We start from the raw sequence: 19,760 nt of genomic DNA, 5'->3' as shown, positions 1-19,760 counted from the left end.
ACGGCGGCAACTACTTTAAGGTTAGGTAACGACACCAGTATAGCAAACACTAACTTATAGCAACCTATAACGGTCGGATAACTATAAGAGATAGTTAACTAGCTAATAGAAAATAATGCGATATTAGAAAATAGGATTAATAGGATAGGAGTAGTAAAGATTAAGTTACTATTAATTAAAAGGTACTTAGGAGAAAGATTAAAACTTAAAGGATTTCTTACGTAAATATACTTTAAGGTTACGCAAGAAGGAGTAAAGCTGCTAATACCTATAGATTAAATAGTATATACGGGACTATTCCTATTAGGAAGAGTATTTAAGTAGTTTAAGCCTTACCTAACGGAAATATAAGTAAATGGAATAACAACCACTAACTAAGAAGTACGGTTTATATTTATAAGCTAGGAAGGGTTCGCGAAGCAACTTATATAAATGTTTAAAGACCTAAAGGCAGTAACTATAGCGGAAAGAAAACTCTAAAACATTATATAACGAACCTTAGCAATTAAGTATACGATATAGTTTTAGACGTTAACAACGTAAGTAGAGTAGAATAATAAGGCGCTTATAGTATAGTATAAATAAGGACTTAAGGCTAAAGTCTAGGACGCAATTATTTTAATAGAAGATACGGAAACCCTATAGGAACTAATAGATTAAGTAATTAAGATTAATAATTAGATCTACTAAAGGGAATAGGCTAAAAGAGGCTAGAATAGAGTTCTATAGTTATATAAGGCGTAAAGCACGCAACGACTAAAGCTAAGTTAAAAACTATAGTATAGCGCAGAGCTAATAAACCTAAGTAGTACTAAAGAATCTAAAGGATAAAATAAGAAATTATAGAAACCTAGAGAATAAGGATTAAGTAATTAGAGGTCTAAAAAGTAGAGGCCGAACTAGGGATCTTAGTAGCAGAAGATATTTAGGCGGACTTTATAATAAGAAAAATAGTTTAAAGAAGGGGCTTATATAAATTACAGAAAATAGGGTTATTACGTTAAAGACTATAAAAGTAGTTAAAGCTACTATATAGTAAAAGAAACAAGACTAGTAGACGACATATATATATAGAGGGATGATAATATACTATAAGGAACAAAAAAATGTTTAATTAAAAGTTTTACGTTTTATTATAATAACATATACCAAATTTATAAGGACGCTAAGTATAGCGTAAGCTATTAGCTATAGGAGCTATACTTAGCAGAATATAGAGGAACCAACAAATTAGTTCGTAGATCGGACATTAAGGACAATAAATTTAACATAGGCGAAATATTCTATAATGATAGGGTAATAAGGGCGGCTTACTAAGAGTATATAGACCTTAAAGATGTTATATAAGAGGTAGAGGATAATTCCACTACAGAATAGGGAACATTAGTAGGGATTAAGACCCCACTAGATACGATGTCTATCGCTTTATAAGACGTAAGAGAAGTAGGATAGTGAGCCACTTTAGCACTCGATAAAGGCAAAAGGCCAAAAGCTTAAAATTCTTAAGATAAGATGCGAGACGACTAAGATTCTTAAGATAAGATAAGGTAAACTTAAGGACCTATAATAGATAATAACCAATAAAACAGAGTAATAGCTTAGTTTAGTAATATATAAATAAGCTTAAGACGAAGTTTCCTAAAAGTATAAGATTCTTAAGACGAGATAAGTAAGATTTAAGACTCTTAAAATAAGATAAGAATACTAATAAAGCCTAATTAGACTAAGGCTAGAGTAAAGCTTAAGATAGAAGTAAGCTTAGGATTAAGAATCCTATAGGACTAAGATTTTAGCAATAGAATAAGGACTATTAAAGAAATTGCGAGTAAGGCTTAGCAACTGGATTAAAACGTTAATACTAAGATTAAGAAGCAAGAAGACTTTAAGGATTTATTTATAAAACGCAAACCAAAAGAAACTATAAAAGAATTTAGATAAAGAATTATCGCATAGTAAGAACAGAAACTAGATAAGAGATCTAGCATATTAGGTTGTATAAGGGATAGGGCACTAGTATAAAGAATCACTAATAGGCCTATAGTAGGCACACTAAGAGCTAAGTAGCTTATTAAACTAGAAAATAAAAAGGATCTAGGGATCCCTACTAGGTTTAAAGAACGACATATAAAAGGCTATTATAACGCAGTAATAAGAAGATACTTCCTTACGGACAAGCTATACACACTCTAACAGCTATACTAAAAGTAGTATAGACAGCGATATAACAATAAATAGGAAGATTTCTATATATGGTTAGATAAATAAGTTATTTAGGACCACTTAATTATAGAGAAGGCCATAACTTATATTAAAGGAGCCTTAATTATAACGTTAAAAGATCTAGAGGAATAATTAGAGGACTAGAAAGCAAGAGACGTATCTTAGTACCTATAAACAAAGTTATAACGTTTAGATTAATACGGCAAAGGTTTAAACTTAAAAATAAAGATAAGTTAAGAGTTAACCTAAAGTACCTAGCACACTATACGCTATTATGGATTGTATATATAGACGATATATATAAAATATATAAGAATCCAAAGGAAAAGAATCGGAAATACCCTATAAGGATATATTAGGCGCTAGATAAGCAATAGTATAGAAATGCCAAGTATATATACGGCTGGCATTTAACAGAAGTTTAAGAGTTAGGAGACTTAATACTTTAACTAGAAAGATTCCTTACAGAAGAATGCTTAAATAAATAATAGTAATAGGAATACCTAGAGAATATATGTCTATAGTATATAGAGAATAAAAAGCGAACTAGGTATTAGCTAAAGAGCGAGCTAAGTATAACAGGATTAAGTAGCTAATAGTTAGGAAAAGTAGAGGCCTATAGGACCAGAGGGAGCCAGTAGTAGAGCCTTAAACCCTTAAAGGAATTTAAGGACAATACCTAAATTTATAAGTTAATTAGCAAGATTAGCAGTTTAAAGCACTAATAGATAGTAAAGTAACGCGAAACTATATCTTACTAATAGCAGTTAAGAGAATAGGATTACCTTATAGATAAAAGGAGCAACCTTACCTATTAGTTATAATTTTAGGAGATCCAATAGCCTATAGAGGAGGGATTATTAATCTTAAAATAGGACCTATTTAGATAACCATTAAAGGGAGACAAATTAAGATATCTTTTAATATCCTACTATTAGGACGGGATAAGGCAGTATTAGGAATACCTTAGTTACAGAAGTATAATCTAAGGATTAATTAGACTACAGGTTAGGTTAATATTAGAAATACTTAACGCTATAAAATGCAATAGTAAACTAAGTTAGTATAGTACTAAGTTGGAGTAATATATAAGGAGACTAAGCGAGGCTTAAGTTATATACTAAAGAAATACTATAAGTATAGCAAGAAACTATGGAGCCTAGAAAGTAAAAAGCTAGTAGATTATATAGCATAGGACTATAAAATAGAGTTAGAACCAGGAATAAGTCTAAGGTTTTTCCTAACCTATAAGCTTATAGAAAAAGAGTCTAAAGCACTTAAAGAGTTTATTTAAGAAAACTTATAAAAGGGATATATTAAACCATCGCAGTTATTAGCGGGTTATCTAGTACTATTTGTACTAAAGAAGAACAGAAAACTTAGGTTATACATTAACTATAAACAGTTAAATAGCATTACTTAGAAGGATAAGTATCCTTTACCCTTAATTAGCAAAATCTAAGATTAGATAGGTAACGTATAAATCTTTATAAAGATAGATTTAAGATAGGCGTACCATTAGATTAGAATTAAGGAAGGCAATAAATAGAAGGTAGCCTTTAGACTAAGAAAAGGACTATATAAACTATTAGTTATATAATTCGGACTAATAAATACACTAGTAACGTTTTAGAAACAAATTAATAGTATATTAGGAGAACACCTTAATAAGTTTATTATAGTATACCTTAACAATATTATTATCTACTTAATAACTAAGGAAAAACACGGGGAATANGTTAAATAGGTCTTAAAGAGACTATAAGAAGAATAGATGCTAGTAGTAATTAAGAAATGCGAGTTCTTTATAAGGAAGACCAATTTCGTAGGATTTATTATTAAACTAGGTCATATTAGTATGGACCTAAAGAAGATTAAAGCTATAGTAAGTTGGTAAGAACTAGAGAATATAATATAGTTAAGGTTATTTTTAGGGTTTTGTAACTACTATAGAAGGTTTATAATATAGTAGTTAAAGAATTTTAAACCATTTACTAAGCTTATAAAGAAAGAGGAACTATAGGTATAGGGAGATAAATAAAAAAAGTTGTTTAAGGAACTTAAAGAATTGTTTACTTAGGAGCCAATCCTTAAAATCTACTAACTAGGACTAGTGTAAGAGTACATATATTAGATCCCGCCGCGCTTACGATAAATATCGTAAGCACTCCGTGTCTTTTTGGCCGAATGGCGACGTTGGGGCGGGAAACGTTACAACTAGATACGGTTATAGAGACGGATGTATTAGACTACGCACTAGGAGTATACTTGCTATAGAAATATAAGAACGCATAGCATCTAGTAGCATATTATAGTTAAAAGATAACACCACTAGAGTTAAACTATAACGTCTATAACAAGGAGTTATTAGGTATAGTTACAGCACTTAAGAAATAGAGAGTATTCTTATAAGGCGTAGAGAAACTATTTATAGTTAAAATTAATTATAAGAACCTAATGGGGTTCCTAATAATAAAAGAACTTAATTACAGATAAGTTAGATAGGCAGAGATGCTTATAGAATACCATTTTAAGATTTAGTATATTAAAGGAACTAAGAATACAAAAACAGACGCACTTAGTAGAAAGGCTAAACTATAGAATAATAAGAAGCTATTAGGAGCAATACTACGCAAAGACAAGGATAGATTAATTAGATATAATCACCCTAAGCTAGCAGCAACTTAAAAGAATAATAAACTAGAAAAAGTCTATAAGATACTAGAAAGCTTTTAGGCACAAAGGATCTTTAAGGCATAATTAAAAGAACAGTTAGAACATCTAAAAGAAGAAATATTGTATAAGTATAAAGAAGTAAAGTATATCCCAAGAAGCATAGCAGAGTATTTTATAAAAGACTTCTATAAGAGAATAACTTAAGGACATAATAGAGCAACAGGCTTAGTGTTAAGACTTTAAGAAGAATATATTATTAATTAAATCTAAAATATCGCAAGAAAAGTAATAAAAGAGTGTCTAAATTACTAAAGGAATAAACTAATAAGGCATAAGCCGTATGGAGGGCTATAACCTATTAAAATACTAGAGAGACCATAGGAGGTCATATTATGGGACTTTATTATTAAGTTACTAGAGTTAAGAGACCCTATTACTAGACAAGACTATAACGCAATTTTAGTAATAGTGGACAAGCTTATAAAGTGGGGATACTTTATAGTATACACAGAAGAAATCTTAGTAGAGGATATTACTAGAATCTATATTAAAGAAGTATTTATAAGACACAGAGCACTAAGTAAAATTATATTAAATAGAGATTTAAGATTTATAGTAGCATTCTAGAAGGTATTTTTAGCGGAGTAAGAAGTTAGAGCAGTAACTTTTACCGTATATTATCCGCAAACAGACGGTTAAATAGAAAGATTAAATTAGACACTAGAATAGTATTTAAGATATTATATTAATTACGCATAGAATAATTAGGTATTATTATTACTAGTTATATAATTTATATATAATACAATACTACAGGAAGGAATAGGCATATTACTATTTAAGGCAAATTATGGGTATAAGCTAAGAACATCATTATTACTACAGTAAGTAAAGAAAATAAGTAGCATAGCTAAAGAAAGAATAAAGATACTAATAAATCTTTATATAGATCTTATAGAATTAGTAAAGAAAGTATAAGAGAGAATAAAAAAGTATTATAATACTAAGAGATCTAAGGGACTAGATCTTAAGGAGGGAGATAAAGTATAGCTACTATACAAAAATTTTAAAAGTTAACGACTAAGTAAGAAGTTAAACTACGTTAGACTAGGACCTTTTAAAATTATATAGAGGATTTTACTAGTTACGTTTAAGTTAAACCTACTAGCCAAGATAAAGATCTACCCTATATAGTATATCGCGATACTAGAGCCAGTATATAGAAATATTAAGCCACCGGTTTATAAGGCAGACATATATAGAGGATAAAGGAAGATAAATAGTAAGTTTTAAAGATCGTTAGTTATAAGGACATTAATAATAAAATATAGTATAAGGTTAAGTAGATAGGCTATACTAAAACTACCTAGGAGCTACTAGAAAATTTAAAGAACGCTATAAGAAAGGTATAGAAGTATTAGAAGAAATTAAGTTAGGTAGTATTAATAAAGAAGGATTACTAAAGAATAAGTTACCTAAAGGGGACCTAAGAAGAGCAGTTGCTAAACTACTTAAATCTATTTCCTTCTTAGTTAAAAGAGAATCCGTTTTTTATTACTAAGTTCCTATAAACCTTATTTTATAAGTTTCTACTCCTTAGAACGGACCTTCTTATAAACCTTTTTAAGATAGAGTAACTAAGCGGACGCCGTAATACGGGCTTTAAGAGCCTTTTGCTCTATATTATAAGAACGTTCTAATTTAGTAAGGGCTTAAGACAGTTTACTATCTAGCCGCGTAGTAGTAAATTAAACATAAAACCCTAAGACAAATTAGTTAAGGAACTAGACAACTATTAAGAGTAATAGATTATATATATTTAGTATTAGAGACAGTAAACGTTATAAAACGAATAAATATTCGCTTTAGTACACTCTAAGTAAAAGGACGATTATTATAAAGATAGACTCGCTAACGCAATATAAACTAACCCCTCTTTTAAATAGCGAGAATATAGAGACGGTATAATCTCACTAAGAGATAATATCGCAGCAATAGTGCAAGCACGACGTTGCGCCTACGAAGAGGAAGGAGCCTTAGGTATAATAAGTAACAATATTAACTAAATTAATTAGATAGATATTACACCTCTAATAAACAACTTAGAGATATTTAGAATCTTTAAGGACGAAGATAAAAAGGAGGGAGATAGTATTACGGACGCTTTAAGTATAATATTATAACTACTTAAAGAGGAGTCGAAAGAAGCTAGTTAGTTAATTTAGGTATAGTCTAGGATAGAGCTAATAGAGCTATATAATAAGGAATAGTAACTAAGATTATATAACGTTATACGTAGTATACGCAGTATATAAAGGGAATATATATATAATATATATAACACATACCTTATATATAAAGGGGATTTCTTAGAAGTACGGTTGTGTATTTAAAGGACCATAGTCCCTACCCAGATAGTTCTCTCCTTTATAGTGAATCTTAGAATATAATTAGAGTTAATCTATTAGGTAACCACTCCACTAGTTATTATTACGTTATTAACTTCTTATTTACCTATATACCTAGCCTATTAATAAGTCTACCGTAGTTCCTGCTATAAGGCTTCGTTATAGTATAGCTATTATATAAAAATTTTACGAGTTAATAACTAAGTAAGAATAGCCTACGAAGTAGATATATATAAAGGATAGGAAGAAAATAAATAATAGGTTTTAAAGATTATAGGTTATAAGAATATTAATAATAAAATATAGTATAAAGTAAAGTGAATAGGCTATAATGAGACTACCTAGGAGCTACTATAGAACTTAAAGAACGTTATAGGAAAGGTATAGGAGTATTAGAAGAAAATAGGTTAGGTAATATTAAGAAGGAGCTAAAAATAAAGGGATTAATTAAAGGTAATAAATAAATCGGATTATCTAAGGGATCTACTACTAGCGTACAAGCTATTTCCGCCTTAACTTAATTGGAATCCTTTTTAGCCTCTTTAGCCTTAAGCTTTAAGAGACCTTACTTTATAAGACGTAACTCTTTTAAGCGTACCTTTTTACGGACCTTTATAAGACGGCTTAGCTAAGTATAGGCATCTAGTTAAGCTTTTAGAGCCTAAGACGTCTTATTAGACTAACGCTAAACTTTAATAAGGGCCTTAGCTAGCTTACTCTCTAGTCTTTTAGCCGCTACTAATACGTGGGACTCTAAGGTAGATTAGATAAGGAAGTTAGAGACTTTAAAGAATAATAAGATATATATACTTAGTGTTAGAGACGGATTAAACATTATAAAACGACCGCATGTTTGCTCGCGTATACTTAGTATAAAAAGAAAGTTAGCGATTAAACGGAGCCGCAATTATAATATATACTAACTTTTTTTTTGCATAATAAGAATAGGACGGTTTAACTTTACTAAGAGAAAGAATAAACGTTACTAGCTAATTATAATAATTAGATATAAAGGATCTAATAGGAGGTATTAGGAATAATAAAGGTTATTAAATTAAAGACGGGAATGCTATACCTTTAATAGATAACTTAGAGATAGAAGATATCTTTAAGGACAAAGATAAAGAGGAGGGGGATGGTGTTACGGACCTTATATTGGCAGTAGTAGAACTACTAAAAAGAGATATAAACAGACTAGTAGTAGAAGTATAGAAGGTACTAGAACCAGTTAAACTATAAAGTAAGGGGTAGCCGAGTTATATAGTTAATTACGTTATAGGTTTGGAACGTAAGAACGTAAAAATATAGGAACGTAATATACTAACGTACTTAGTATATTTCTTAGGCGCGGTATTATATATTTAAAGGACCACAGTTCCTACCTAGATAGTTCTCTTCTTTATAGTAAATCTTAGAATATAATTAGAGTTAATCTGTTAGGCAACCACTCTACTAGTTATTATTATATTATTAACTTCTTATTTACCTATATACCCAGCTTATTAATAAGTCTACCGTAGTTCCTACTATAAGGCTTTATTACACTAAGTCTAGGATATAAAAAGGGATACTATATTAGCGTTATCTGTTAAAAGTAATATATAACTTTTGTAACGGCGCTATTGCACATTACCTGCTAAATTCTGCCATATTCTGCCGACCTGTAATTAGCTCGCCCAGAGCTAGCGCCTTAGCGGCTTACCCTATATATTTGTTTACATCGGTCCTAGTAACCCCTTTTTTCCCTTCTCCTTAGCTTAGTATCTTCGTAATATAGCATTCTATAAGCCTTGGTTTAGAGGCATTTATATAAGCCGTAACATTATACTAAGCTCACCCTACCCTACCTGGGAAGGCCTTAATAATATCCTACCCTAAAAGAAACTTCGTCTGTAATAACGCGTTAATATACTATACTTAGATACTAAAATAACTCTATATTACCTGGGAAGGCCTAGATAATATTCTACCTTATAAGCTAAATAGGACTGGACCTATACCCCTAGAATTAAAACTAAAGTATATAATACTAATAAACCTTAGGAAGCTAACGATGGCACCTAAAGTAAGCTTATTTAAGAGAGCTGCCTTTACCTAAGAGGAACCTAAGATCCAATTGGGATTAGAAATTAAAGATAATAATAACATTATAGACGTACGCGAGTAGATTTGCGCCCTTATAGCCAGCTAGGAAGCCAATTATCTTAAAGTAAAAAATATATAAGAGACTTATAAGAGATCCTAGAAAGCCTTACGGCCCTATAAAATAGCCTGGTTTTCCCTTTTTAAAGCCCTAGCCGACCTATTTACTTTACTAAATATAATATACTAAGGAGTACGGATATAATAACAAAGTAATTAAAGTCTGTTAAGCTCTCTAACCCCCTACTATTATCTAATAGGATAGACCCTACCTTTAAGAATTAGAGGATTTAAGTACGAGGAAAGCTCCGCGTTAACTATAACTATTTCCTTTCTAAAGAAGCCAAAATACTCTACCTTTTTGGTTAAACTACTAGGGACACCTAACGGTACCTTTAAGCCAAGTTTAAGAATAAGTCTCCTATCTAATTTATATTTATTAATAAGATAATATAGTACCTAGCGGCTATTTATATTAACCTAAACAAAGTATAGGACGCCTAGTATAACTATAATTGCCTAATAATAAAACTAAACTAACCCTTTACCAAATTCTAGACTTAATTCCTATACCTTATAGGAGAAGGCCAGGTTCCTCTTAAGAACTACTAATTAGACCTATATAATAAGCTAATAATTCGGCTATAAAAGAAGATCGCTATAACCTTAGATAACCTACCAACTTATAACAAACTCGTAACTTATTACTTATTATTAAACTTAGAACTAAAGCGGATTAAAGCCCGTTCTAATTAGTAGAGGTAACTCTATAGCGATTAGAACTTACTAGCTATATCTATAAAAGCTAAAGCAAAAAGATAAGCTATAACTACTCTTATACTAAAAGCGGTTATAACTACGTACTAGTAAGCAACGTCTAACCAGCTATATACTACGCTATTAACTAGTATTTGCTATAATACTCTAATTAACCCTACCTTGGCTATATGCTATAACTATAATAAGAAGGGTTACTTTACCTTACCTTGCCCGGAGCTAAAGGATATAAGCGATATTAAGGAGATAGAGGAAGGAGAAACGTTTAATAAATTAGGAAAAGAAGAACCCTAGGGAAAGACTCCCCCTTAGGGTACCCTATTAATCTTAAAGAGATTAATTTTAGTTAATTAATAGGTGGAAAGTATTTTATAGTTCTATATATAGTATCTTAAAATAGATATAGAGTTAATATAACCGCCCTTATTAANACTAGAGCAAATAGCTTNNCCTTTATNNATACTNCNTATATAAATAATATTNCNAAGTTTNTAAATNNAGAAGCTATCTAACTAGAGAAGCCTATCTAGGTAAAAGGCTATAACGGCTAAGCCGGTTAGCCTGTTACCCATATCTAAAGTTATATATTACTTTTAACGGATAATACTAATATAGTATCCACTTTTATATCCTAGACCTAGGGTTTTATAATATAATCCTTAAACAAAAATAGATATCCTATTTTAATATTTAGTTAAATATATAATAAAAACAGTTTATTTAGCCGGAGGATAGACTAAGGTTACCCTCCTTTATTAGGGAGATCTAAACTAACTATAAGATACTAGCCGTAAGGGCTAACTTTACCTACTAGTAGGATGTCCTAGCCTATAATCTAGCTTTTACCTAAAAAGACGCCCGCCATAAAGCTAAAAAGAACTCTATATTAATAAAGATACTCTTTTAAAGCGCTATATTTAAAGAGGACTCTATATATAGAAGCGGGATAGATAGTAATATAGACGATGTCTAAATTACGTAGATTTAACCGGTATAGAAAAGAATGCATTAATAGGATATAAGGGATAACCTCTAAAAGATACAATAGGAGTTAAAAGGAGTAATAATAACGCTAGTACCCTAGAAGTCTATAAAGTTATATATGCCCCTATTATTATATAACCCCCCTACTATAAATATTACTATAATTAGCGCTATAGCGTTCTACTTTAATATATACTAGAAGGATAATAAGGTCTTTATAATAAGCCTATATAAGATTAACCAAATTATTAATAATAGGGAGGAAGAGCTAGCTAAGGAAACTAATAAGGAACTAGTTAAACGCCTCCTTCTTACTATTTATACAAATTATAAGAATATATTCTTAAAGGCGGCTTTAAATAAGTTACCCCCTTATTAGACGTATAATTATAGGATTTAATTAAAAGCTAATAACTCGCTAGGTTATAGCCCCCTTTACTAATAATTAATAGATAAGCTAAAAGTAATAAAGTAGTACTTAATTAATAACCTAAATAAAGGGTTTATCGAGCCAAGTTAAGCCCCTTTTACTTCTCCTATTTTATTTATAAAAAAGCCTAATAGAGGCCTTCGCTTTTATATTAACTATTAAAAGCTAAACGCTATTACTTAAAAGGATTGGTATTCTATTTTATTAATTAATAAAACCCTTATACGTCTAAGCTAGGTAAAGATCTTTACTAAACTTAATATTCGTTAAGCTTTCTACTAAATTAAGATAGACTCTATATCTAAAGATTTAACTATATTCTATACCTATTATAGCTCCTATAAATATAAAGTTTTTCCCTTTAAACTAATAAATAGACTAGCTACGTACCAAAGGTATATAAATAACGTTCTTTTTAATTACCTAGATAAATTCTATACGGTATACCTAGATAATATTCTTATATACTTAGACAATAAACTTAAGTATTAAGTTTATATTAAGAAGGTCCTAGAGAGACTACGGAACGCGGGCTTATAAGTTAATATTAAGAAATGCGAGTTTAGAGTAAAACGTATAAAATACCTTAGGTTTATTGTAACTATAAAAGGAATTAAGGTTAACCCTAAGAAGGTAGAGGCAATCCGTAACTAGAAGCCCCCTTATATAGTAAAAGGAATCCAATCCTTCTTTAGTTTTTATAACTTCTACCACTAGTTTATCCGCAACTATAGAATTATAGCAAAACCTCTTATATAACCAACTAGGAAGGACACACCTATTATCTTTAATAATAACTGTATAAAGGCCTTTAAAGAGATAAAGAATCGGCTTATCTCTTCCTTAATCCTTTATTACTATAACCTAGATTTTAAATTAATGCTAGAAACGGACGCCTCTAATAGGGTCGTAGTAGGAATCCTATTACAGTTACATCTAGACGGCGAATAGTACCCTATTACTTTTTTCTTAAAAATAATAAACCCGGCTAAGTATAACTATAAAGTATATAATAAAGAAATGCTAGCTATTATTTAATTACTCTTCTAATAGCGTATAGAGCTTAAAGGTATAAACTCCTAGATTGAGATATATATAGACTATAAAGCCCTAGAGTACTTTATAACTATAAAGCAGCTTACTAAATAATAAACTTAGTAGGCTAAAATACTCTTCTAATTCTTTTTTATAATTATATATCTTTCTAATAAGTAAAACTCTAAGGCTAATGCCCTAACCTAAAGAGAATAAGATATAGGACCCTAGGATAAGCTAAAGACCCAATATTAAACGCGCGCCCTCCTCTATCCTAAACAGCTTAACCCGCGGATTCTTAAAGAGCTAGACTCCTAGCTAAATAAGCTAGTATTAATAAAGGAGACCTTAGATAAACTAATAGGGCTAATTAACCGCCTCCTAACTATAAACCGCACGGCTGACGCCCTAAAGGCCCTCTGTAATTAAGCCGCGAAAGAAAACCCCAATTTTAAAGCGGAGGAAGGGTTGCTCCTATACTAGGAGCGGCTTATAGTCCCTAACGTTAATAATTTATAGACTAAACTAATCCGCGAAGCTTATTACTAAGTTTCTATAGTATACCCTAGCAAGAATAAGACCCATAAAATTATTAACTACTACTACTACTACTACTAGCCGAGAATGGTTGCGGATATTAATTAATATATATAGAACTGCGAAGACTATAAGAGAGCTATAATCCCATAGGATAAGACCCCAGAACTACTTAAGCCACTCCTAATACTAGAGCGCCCTTAGCAGTATATCTTTATAGACTTTTATAAACTACCTAGGGACCGTAACGGATACGATATAGTTATAGTTATAGTTAACCGCTTTAGTAAACGCCCGTTCTTAATTCCCTATTATAAAAACATTAATACTAAAGAGGCAGCCTAGCTATATATCTATTACATCTACTAAATCTACGGACTACTAGATACTATTATATCTAATTATAGGCTATAGTTTATATTAGCTTTCTGGAATAAGTTTACCTAGATTTTAGGCATTAAGCTAAGGCTTTTTATAGCTTACTACCCCTAGATAAACGGCTAGACGGAGATTATAAACTAGTACCTGGACTAGAGGCTTAGGCCCTTTATTAACTATTTCTAGGATAACTGGTCTGAGCTACTACTATTAATAGACTACGCCTAAGCAACCCTACCCTATAACTCCACAGGGTTTGCCCTAATTTAGCTAGAAATAGAATACTTACCCCATATAAGCTTTAACTAAAAAAGGCTAAAAAAAACCCCAGACTATATAAAAGAAGCTATTTTATACTAAGGCCTAATAGTACACCAAACGCTTAGAGGAAGCCTAAATAGTAGCCCATAAGAACCTAAAAAAAGCTTAAAGGTTAATGGAACAGTAGGTAAATAAACACCACTAAGAGCCTGACTTTGCCCCTAGTAATATAGTTTAGGTTTTAATAAGAAATTAGAAAACCAAACGACCTAGCTATAAGCTGGATTACTAGATAGCAGGACCGTATAAGGTTCTTAAGAAGATAGGCAACTTATATAAGGTAAAGCTCCCAGATTTAATTAGGGTTCACCCTATTTTCTCGCTAGATAAGTTATAGAAAGCTGTAAACAACCTATTGCCTAGATAAAAGAACGAGCTTCCCCTACTAGTTTAAGTAAACAGTAATAACGAATAGGAAGTTAATAAAATACTAGCCTATAAGATAGTACGGGGAACGCTAAAATACTACATCTAATAGAAGGGCTACAATCTAGACCCAACTTAGTACCCTGCGTGGAACTTTATAGGCTACCCCTAGAAGCTTAAAGAGTTCTATAACTAATACCCTAATACGCCTAGACCCCTAAAGTACCTAGACGAATAAATAGAATGCTGGCATAATAAAGACGATAAGTTACTGGAAGAACATAGGGATAAAAACGCCCTAAAGCCCTAATATAGCTGTCTACTAAATTCTGCTATATTCTGCCGTTTTCTACTAGTACCGTAAGATTTTAGATATTTAAGAACTTTAACCACCGGTTAAAGTTATCTAATTAGTTAGATCTGTGCTAAGACTTTTAGCGGCTACTTTTTTTAGCCTAGTGCTTTTACTTAGCCTATAATCGCCTTTTATACTTAGTCCGAACGCACTTGTGTCCCCTTTATCTCCTCATCTTATATTTTATAATCCTATATTTATAAGCCTAGTACTACCCTATTTCTAACTAAGCCTAAGGGCAGGCTTTCTTTTAAAGAGGGGGGTGATATAACGGCGCTATCGCACGTTACCTGCTAAATTCTGCTATATTCTGCCAACCTATAATTAGCTCGCCTAGAGCTAGCGCCTTAGCGGCTTACCCTATATATTTGTTTACATCGGTCCTAGCGACCCCTTTTTTCCCTTCTCCTTAGCTTAATATCTTCGTAATATAGTATTCTATAAGCTTTAGTTTAGAGGTATTTATACGAGCCGTAATAACTTTAAGATATAGGTAACTGGCTAACCGGCTTAGCTATTATAGCCTTTTACTTAAATAGGCTTCTCTAATTAGGTAGCTTTTATATTTAGGAATTTAGGAATATTATTTATATAGGTAGTATTTATAAAGGCGAAGTTATTTGCTTTAGTGTTAATAAGGGCAGTTATATTTACTCCATATCTATTTTAAGATACTATATATAGAATAGTAAAATGCTTTCCACCTATTAACTAACTAAGATTAATCTCTTTAAGATTAATAGGGTACCTTAAAGAGAAGTCTTTCCCTAGGGTTCTTCTTTTCCTAACTTATTAGACGTTTTTCCTTCCTTTATTTCTTTAATATTGCCTATATCCTTTAGCTTTAGATAAGATAAGATAAGATAACCCTCCTTACTATAGTTATAGCATATAGTTAAGGTAGGGTTAATTAGGGTATAGCGATAAGTACTAGTTAATAGTATAGTATATAGTTGGTTAGGTAAGGCTTATTAGTATATAGATATAACCGCTTTTAGCATAAGAGCTATTATAGCTTATTTTCCTACTCCAGCTCCTATAGGTATAGTTAATAAGTTTTAATTACTGCGAGCCCTTTTTTATTAATTTAAATAGGCATTAATTTGCTTTAGTTCTAAGTTAAATAACAGATATTAGGCTGCGAGTTTTTAGTAGGTTAGTAGGTCGTCTAAAGCTACTGCAATCTCCTCTTATAGTTAAACCGTTAGCTTATTATATAGGTCTAAATAGTAGTTCTTAAGGGGAATCTAGCCTTCGCCTGCTAGGTATAAAAATTAAGTTTAGAACTTAGTAAAGAATTAGTTTAACTTTATTATTAAGCCATTATAATTATAATGCGCGTTCTATACTTTATTTAGGTTTATATATATAGCGGCTAAATACTATAGCATTTTATTAATAGATATAAAGCGGATAGGGAAGTCGTCCTTAAATTTAGCTTAAAGATAATATTAGGCATCTCCTATAGTTTAACTAAAAAGATAAAACATCTTAGCTTCTTTAGAGGGGAAGTAATTATAGTTAACGCGGAGTTTTTCTTATACTTAAATCCTCTAATTCTTAAAAATAGGGTCTATTTTATTTAAATAGGGGTTAAGGGTTAGAGAGCTTAATAGACTTTAATTACTTTATTATTATACCCGTACTCTCTAGTATATTATATTTAGTAGAGTAAATAGGTTAGCTAGGGCTGTAAGGCTTTCTAGGATCTCTTATAAGGTCTCTTACGTATTTTTTTTACTTTAAAATAATTAGCCTTTTAGCTAGCCGTAAGGGCGCAAATCTGCTCGCGTATATTTATATTATTATTAGCATTTTAGGGTTTATTAGTATTATACGCTTTAGTTTTAATTATAGGGGTATAGGTCTAGTCCTATTTAGCTTATAAAGTAAGATATTATTAAGGCCTTCCTAGGCAGCGTAGGGTTATTTTAGTATCTAAGTATAGCGTGTTAACGCGTTATTATAGACAAAGTTTCTTTTAGGGTGGGATATTATTAAGGCCTTCTTAGGCAGTATAGGGAGAGCTTAGTATAATATAACGGCTTATATAAATGCCTTTAAACCAAAGCTTATAGAATGATATTTTATAAAGATACTAAGCTAAAGAGAAGGAAAAGGGGTCGCTAGGACTAAAGTAAATAAATATATAAGGGGTAGCCGCTAAGGCGCTAGTAATAGGCGAGCTAATTATAGGTTAGCAGAATATAGTAAAATTTAGTAGGTAGCGTGCTATAACGCCGTTATATATAGTTAGTTAATTATAATAAAGGCCGTATTATAGCCATAGGCGTCCTTTAGAAATAACTTAAAGTCTATTATAATATATTACTAAAGGCGTTTTAAAACTAGTAGCGGTTATAGCTACCTAGAAGTTTAATCCCTAGGGGTATCTACGCGTTTATAGGCGTAATAGTTTTTAATAAATTAATCTATATTTAATAGAAGTCCTCGCTAGTAGTAATAAGGTATTAGTAGTTAGTAGGTTTTATTTTAACTAGGGTATACTATAGAGACTTAATAGTGGGCTTTACGGATTAGCTTTATCTATAGGTTATTAATATCTAGAACTATAAGCCGTTCTTAATATAAAAGTAGTCCTTTTATTTTTAAATTAGGGTTACCTTTTATAGCTTAGTTATAGAGGGCCTTTAGGAAGTCGGCTATGCGGTTTATAGTTAGGATACAATTAATTAGCCCTATTAGTTTATTTAAAACTTCTTCTATAAGTACTAAATTATTCTACTTAAAGTCTAGCTCCTTAAGGATCTATAGGTTAAGCTATTTAAAGTAAAGGAGGGCGCGTGTCTAGTATTAGGCTTTTAGCTTATTCTAAGGTTCTATATCTTACTCCCTTTAGGTTAATATATTAGCCTTAAAGTTTTATTTACTAGAATAATATATAATTATAAAGAAGAATTAGGAGAGTATTTTAGCCTAGTAAGCTTATTATTTAGTAAGCTACTTTATTATTATAAAGTACTTTAAGGCTTTATAATTTATATATATTTTAATCCAGGAGTTTATAATAATAATAATTCATTGCTTAACGTCCGATTCGGATCCCTATTAGGCCTACGCGGACTACTCCTTATTTATATATGGGGAGAAAACTCAAATTAAGAAAGACTTAACTTAAGAAAACCCCGTAATCTATCTCCCCGCCTTTTGGGACTCGCCTATAAGGCGCCTGCGAGGCGCCTATAAGTCACCTATAGTGCTCCTACTACTTTACTTTTTAACCTTTTTAGGAACCACTGCTGCCGTAACAAGCCTACGGACGCGCTAGTATTGCACACTTTACTCTACTACTATAGAGTCATTAGGGGGCGCCCGTTACTCGCCCCCCCCCCCCCCCCGCCCTATTATTATTTCCTTTACAACCCGGACTAGTTTAGTATATTTTGGCTAATAAGCCACTAGGTCACCGCCTTAAGGCCTTTTATATCAAGAGTAGTGTCTTATAGTTCTCTGCGCTAGCTACTAAGAGTATTACTTCTTGGTTAGTGCATAAGGGCATAACAGTATTACGTGTTTTAGTATCTATCTTAGCTAGCCACATTCGCATCTCGGGCTACCTACTAGAACACCCACCTAGTAGAGCCAGTCTTTTAGTCCTATTATTCCTGTTCTTAAGAGTGTTGCCATTATATTTTTCTACCTTTATTAGGCCTTCTCGGAGCCCTAAAGTATTTACCCCCCATAGCGTTAATCATGCTACGGCTTAGGTTTCTCTTACCTTAGTTAGCCTCTATACCTTTAACTCCTATACACCTCTCTAGCGTTAATCTAGCCAGTATTATATTACGGTAGATAGTTTCCGGCGTTCTTTCGTGCTCTACTTTAACTCCTTTCTCTCTCTTGCTGTTATCCTTACTAGCCTCTTACACGTCTCCCTTCCTCCTCTATATAGGCCTGGGCCCTAAAGCAGTACTATTTTTCTTCTGCTTTTTTTACTATTCTCTAATATATCTTCCCTACTTTAGGGTTATTGGTTTATTCTTACGAGGCGTGTCTTAATATACTTTATAATATTAGAGTTGCGTTCCTTTTACGCCCTTTATATTACAGCGGCTTTAATATATAGTTATAGGGGGGGAATATTAGCTTCCTTCTTAAGTAGTGCTATAGCCGTTTACTTATATCCGCCTATTATACTCTAGAGGTAGGCTATTTAGACCTTTTAGAGTGGTTTAAGGAGCGATTTAGGGGGGCCTTTCTCAAATTCTCCAATGGCCTAGATACTAGACCCATACGTTATAGTTAGCCGGACAACTGCTGTATATAGTAGGCGTGACCTCTAGAAGCATGGACCCCATATAGAATTAACGATCCTAGATAATACAATATACTATACTTAGCCCTTACGGGCCGCTTACGCCGCATATACGCTCCACTAGAGCTTACTATCTACCTATACTCCTAATACTCTTAGGCCCTAAACTAGTTAACCCCTAAAGCCTTAAATGCGAATTATATGCTAGAGATCTGCAGATTAGTTGCGTTTTCTTATAAAATAGATTAGCTAGTATTTCTCTAGTAAGAATTGGACTCTATATCGTCTTGCCTATTCTATATAGGTGTTATATACTTTCTCTAGTGTTCTATAATTCTCTATAGCTGTTAGCCCGTATATAATTAGGTTTATATCATTAATAAAGCCTATCCCCTAGGTTGCCCCTTCCTTAAAGGAGTTAAGCAGGTTGCTTATAAAGAAAAGAAAAAGTATAGGCAAGAGGGGTAATCCTTATAGTATTCCTGTTACAACTATAATAAGGGGGCTTTAGTATCCGCTAAAGACCAGTAATATTTCTTTTTAACCTATAAACCCTTAAATAAATTATATAATCCATTCTAGGAAGCCTTTTACCCTAAGGATATATAGGAGACGCTCGTAGGGTACATTGTTGTAGGCGCCACTAATATCTAGGCTAAGTATTAATACTATAAAGTCCCTTCGCATCGCCCATGCAGATTTAATAGTGGCAGTGAGTAGCGTAAGTGCTAATAGTGTTGAGCAGTTCTTTCTTGCCCCTATTTAGCTTTATGGTAGTAGGGCGTGTTCCTTAGCCGTATCTACTATACGGTCCGCTATTACCCTTTCTAAGATCTTGCTTAGGGTATTCTCTAA

This window comes from Cenococcum geophilum (assembly GCF_001692895.1).
Source record: "Cenococcum geophilum 1.58 unplaced genomic scaffold K441scaffold_50, whole genome shotgun sequence".
Lineage (NCBI taxonomy): Eukaryota > Fungi > Ascomycota > Dothideomycetes > Gloniales > Gloniaceae > Cenococcum > Cenococcum geophilum.
This window is presented reverse-complemented; position numbering follows the sequence as displayed.